General features: G+C 35.6%; 1 long non-coding RNA gene across 3 annotated transcripts; it reads right to left on the reverse strand.

The window, feature by feature from the left end:
- Nucleotides 1–626: 626 nt before the first annotated feature.
- Nucleotides 627–1,993, reverse strand: LOC109240466. Of its 3 annotated transcripts, none has more exons than XR_002070071.1 (3): nucleotides 1,652–1,993; nucleotides 1,419–1,566; nucleotides 627–1,020 (listed from the first exon to the last, which is right to left on the reverse strand). It is a non-coding gene; the product is annotated as an uncharacterized LOC109240466 (long non-coding RNA). The 3 variants fall into 3 exon arrangements; XR_002070072.1 differs by having other exon boundaries at nucleotides 1,419–1,583; XR_002070070.1 differs by lacking the exon at nucleotides 1,652–1,993 and having other exon boundaries at nucleotides 1,419–1,644.
- Between the last annotated feature and the right edge of the window lie 3,281 nt (nucleotides 1,994–5,274).

A 5,274-nucleotide genomic window follows, 5' to 3' on the forward strand; every position in this document is an offset into this window, starting at 1 on the left:
GGCTATCTATATTAGAAAAATATTCAAATTATATTCACGCTCACGTTGTTCTCAATTAGTAAATATGCAATATTATAATTCGTTATTTGAGTCTCTCCCAATCTTCATATTCCTATATATAGATGAATAAAAAATCATTCATTTGTTAAAGAATGTTGAGGGTTAATAGTGTTAATTAGAAAATTTGATACATGATTTTGAGTAATAATTATTGGGCGAGCCTCGAGCGGTGGGCGTTTGACGTGTTTAGGGAGCCTCACAGAACTATGCCCCACCCATGAGTCTTAGGGCATTTTGATAGTGCCCGTGCCGGACGAGCGCTGGGCAAGCCCCAAAATAGTTTTGGGAAGATCTGCCTGTTTTGAGTTGTATGATTACACTCAAAAAATGTCTTGAAAATAGGAGCTTTTGTATACTGGGAACTTGGGAACTCTGATGAAGTAAATCTAGCTAGGTTCTTGCCTACTTTTCAATTAAGCACTAACATTTTGAAGGGTTCACCAAACTTTGGCTGATCACTAATCATCATTTTACCTACTGAAATAGAACAAAGATGCCATCTGGTTTTAAGTTATCTATAACTTCGTCGATCAAACAATCATTATTACACTCTCAAAAATCAACACTCTATCAATTAGTAATATTTTATTAATGAAGGATCCAAAATTAAAGCGATGTTTTCGGTAGTCATAAAAGATACAAACACTAATGAAGAGAGGAAGGGAATGATCATTAATATTCTTGACTCAAAAATCTTCCACAAGGAAATTTGACAAGGGAGAGGCAATTGACTTGCCGCAACATTACATATTTAGACAAAGCGGGCCGGACCGGGCTCGACGATCGGAATCAATTGATTCTATGATTGAATAGCAAAAGTGCTACTTAATAGTAAAAACCGGAGAAATAAACAGAGAGGGGACTCTTTCATACCTTATCGATCGGGCCGAACACGCATGGAAGACATAGGTGAATAGTGGCGAGCAGATACAGAACTAGACCTCCTATGAACAAACATGCCTGAAAATCGAACCATTGAATTCAGAATCCAAACTAAATCCCCCAACACATAAGCCAATTCCTCGTATATGCTCATGCTTTTCCTTAACATTACATGCATCACTACTGTCATTGCATCTCCAAATCTAATCATTTTAATGCTTTCTTTGAGATATGTGGAGAAAGTCACACGAGTGACCAGTGTTCAATGAATTCCAAGTCTATCTACTATATGGGGCAGCAAAACAAAGGCCAGATGACCTAGAACTTCTTTCTTTCTTTCTTTCTTTCTTTTGAATCTTTGAATGAATGAAAATAATATTGAACACCTCTGTACTAGTATCAATTATTTAACATTAAATATAGTATAATAAAACTCTAAAGAAAGAAAGAAGCACTAAAGGGCATGGTAGACTTACTTAAATACCCTTTTTCTTTAACTTGTCAAAGCTTCTCACTACTTGTGAAAAATTAATGTAGTAGTTGAAGAAAATGTTGAATTCTAGCGCTTTAAAGAAAAGCAACCATTTCCATGCAGCTTGTTTTCTTCGAATCTCAGCTCCAAAACTGCAAAGAAAACATTGCTGCTGGAACTGATCAAAAGGGGTTTTCTAGAAATCAGCATAAGAAAAACTGAAGATTGAATTTTTACTTTAGTTTTTATCAAGGTGAGGAGGTCGTGGGTTCGAGCCGTGGAAACAGCCTCTTGGAGAAATATAGGATAAAGCTGTGTATAATAAATCTTTGTGGTCCGACCCTTTCCCAGATCCGCACATAACGAGAGCTTGGTGCACCGACTATCATTTTTACCAAGGTGCTTTTGATAGAGCCATGTGATGCATCCATATTTACTCACATTAATTAAGCTGTTTGGCTATCCTTTTGCTTTCTTTGTTATTTTTTAAGTGTGAGATGAAGGGGCAATAATGTCAGAAAAATCGAAGGATGTCTGACAGGTAGGAGAAAATTAAGAAATGAGCACATAATGAAATCATTCTAGGCTCGAACAGCCTGACTTAGAGCATCCGTACAAATAAATATATAGACTTCAAGTGAAATATGTCGTCATAGGCATGCCCCATGCTACACACGATCTGATTTTGATGCAATTCTATTGGATCTGCGTGACTAGATTTCAATTTGTTTTTCGTGGTTGACATAATTTAGTTTATCATATAGTTTGGCACGTGTGGTATGTGGTAACTTGTCAAATTTTTCTTTGTAAGGTTAGTAATCTATCAACTTCATACTTTGTAGTCGCTCGCGCTACTTGTTAATTACTACTTTCTTTTAATGCGTATGTAACTTTGTCAACACTTTGCTCTTTGTCATTTATTTGCGGTGACCAATTGTCCCTATGTAAAAACTAATTTTTTTAAGAATATAATAACAACTTTCTCCGTGAGAACAAGATAAGTGATTGCATCCTAACAAGGAGAATTTTTTTTTTTATATTATGGACCATTACAAAGGTTATAGGACGTAGTATTACAGCTTGTTTGGATGGTTGTTCCTCGTTGTATTGTATTGTATTGTTATCTCAAAATAATGTTTGTTTTGATTGTTTCATTAAAATTGGTTGTATTGTAGTGTTAAATCCATTGTTCCGGAACAATGAAAAGTCCCCTTTTTTGAAACAAACAATTTGGTGTGGTGGGATTGTTTCCTATTTTTCTTTCCAATTATGCCCTAACTTATTACTCCATAATTCTATTTTACCATTTATCTTTTTTCTATTTTAGCTCCAAATCTCCAACTTATAACCTACTTTATTTTTTTCCAAACCAATGTTAAAGGTGTTTTGTTGCCTCCTGTTTTATTTTTTTCTCCTAATTTGCTTGTAACTCAATTCTAATTAGTTGTGCTCCTTTGTTTTGCCTTTTTCTGTCTCGCTCCTTTGTTCTACTTCCTTATTGTGTTTTGCTTTCTTCTGTTTTATTTTTTTAAATTATTTTTATACATAATTTTGATAAATTTAATATTTAAACAATTGCGGGTATTTTAATAAACTTATCAGTTACAGTTATGGCTGTCCAACGGGACGGGCCGGCCCGTCCCGTCCCGCGACCCGTCCCGGTCCCATCCCGTCCCGCTAAAAATTAAACGGGATGGGCCAATGTTACGCGGGACACGGGACGGGACGCCCGGTTCGTCCCGTTTGTCCCGTCCCGTTTTGTCCCGCTTCGTCCCGTCCCGTCCCGTCCCGCGTCCCGTCCCGTCCCGTCCCGCGTCCCGTCCCGTCCCGCCTGTTTTTTTTTTAATTTAAAAACTAGCCGTTGGGCAACGGCTTAAATTGCAAAAATAGCCGTTGCCAACGGTCCAAAAAGCCCCCACACCCCCCAAAACACCCCAACCCCCCCCCTCTCCCCCCCAAATTTTTAATATAACCCCTAAGTTTAATATTTAACACTTTGGCCCTATTTTCTACTATAAATACCCCCCATTCTTCTTCATTTTTTCCCACAAAAAATTAATCTTCTCTCTCAAATCTCTTACATTCTAAATTCTATATTATTCTCTCAATATTGTTACTATCAAGTGATATCTTTCAACTTTCAAGTATTTGGGCAAATTTTTTGGAGCAACTTTCAAGCTTCAAATTAATTCGTCAAGTATTTGGAGCAATATTTCGGGCAATTTCTTCAAGTTTCAATATTTAATCACGGTGCACTCGTTCCATCTCCTAATTTTAATATATAATTTTTGCGTATCATTTTAGTGCTTAATTTTTGTGTTTACTTTACGTGTTATATTTTCGTATTTCATTTGTGTGTGTAATATTTGTGTTAGCTTTTTTAATTTAGTTTCGTATTTAAATCATGGCACCTAAAAATGTATTTGGTATGTTTAAAAAAAATAGTAAAAAAAGTAGTAAAGGTGAAAGTAGTAGTAATCCTAATCCTAACCCTTCTCCTATACCCCCTAGAGTTCGAACGAACATTGATGAAATGACTCATGTTGATGAAACTTCATTTTCTCAACCCCCCACATTTTATGATGTTCATGTCGGAGAACAATTAGATCATGAAACTTTACAAAGACAATTTGGCAACGATATTTTTTTTGAGGATGAAGAAAATGAGGATGAAGAAAATGAGGAAGAAGAATTAGACGAAACACCCACTAGTCCCGCAACACAAGCTCCAACTCAGAGTCAATCTCAGTCTGGAGCTTTACCCAAAAGATGTTTGTACTAGGTGGAATTCTACTTATGAAATGCTTAAAGTTGCTTATGATTATCGGGTGCCCATCCAAAAAGTATTTAATATGCATAATGCTTACCCTGTTGATCAAATTGTTGATTCTGATTGGGATGAAATTAGAGAGCTTACTAAATTTTTAGAAAAATTTTATTATGCTACAAAACAATTTTCTGGTATATATTATCCTACTATTACACAAATATTATGGTATGTTTGTGGAATTTCTGTTGTATTTGGTAAGTATAAAAAAAATCCAACTTATGCACCAGCCATTAAAGAAATGATTTTAAAATTTAAAAAGTATTTTTTCCCTATTCCCGAAGTTTATTTAATTTCTACACTACTTAACCCATCTTTAAAACTAAGAGGTGCAAAGGGTCTTGTTCGTAAAATTTATGAGAATTTAGAAATTCAAGAAAATGAACAACCATCTCTCGAAAACTGCCAAGCTAGCATATATTTTTATGCTAGATCAATGTTTGATAAATATAAATCTATGGATACAACTAGTACTGAAACTGCTCCTTCTACTTCTAAGTCTGGAGCAGAAGTTTTATGGGAAGATATGGATGATATAACAGGTTTTGATTCCTCTATTGATGATGAACTTGATTCTTATCTTAATCAAGGATTGGAAAATATTAAAGACGAAGAAGGCAAGGAACAACTTTTGTCATGGTGGAGGGAGCGTGGCAAGGCTTTTCCAACACTATCAATTATGGCCCGAGATATCCTGGCTATTCAATCATCATCAGTAGCATCGGAGAGTGCATTTAGCGCGGCAAGATTTCAAATTGGAGATCATAGACATTCATTAGCGGAGGACAGTCTAGAGATTTCCGTCTTATTCAGAGATTGGATTAATTCAGAAAGAAGAAATCTTGATTTTGAAAAACTAACCACTAGGGAGGAAGAAGAATACAATGAGATACTTACCACTGGGAGCGATGATGACATGGAGCTCATGGAACATTAATCAACATTGACAATTCCAGTTGAATGTCCAAGAGATATTATTGATAAGTTACAAAGAAGCTATATAGGAGCTTACAAATATTAGTATGATAATTTG

The sequence above is a fragment of the Nicotiana attenuata genome, unplaced genomic scaffold (genome assembly GCF_001879085.1).
Source record: "Nicotiana attenuata strain UT unplaced genomic scaffold, NIATTr2, whole genome shotgun sequence".
NCBI lineage: Eukaryota > Viridiplantae > Streptophyta > Magnoliopsida > Solanales > Solanaceae > Nicotiana > Nicotiana attenuata.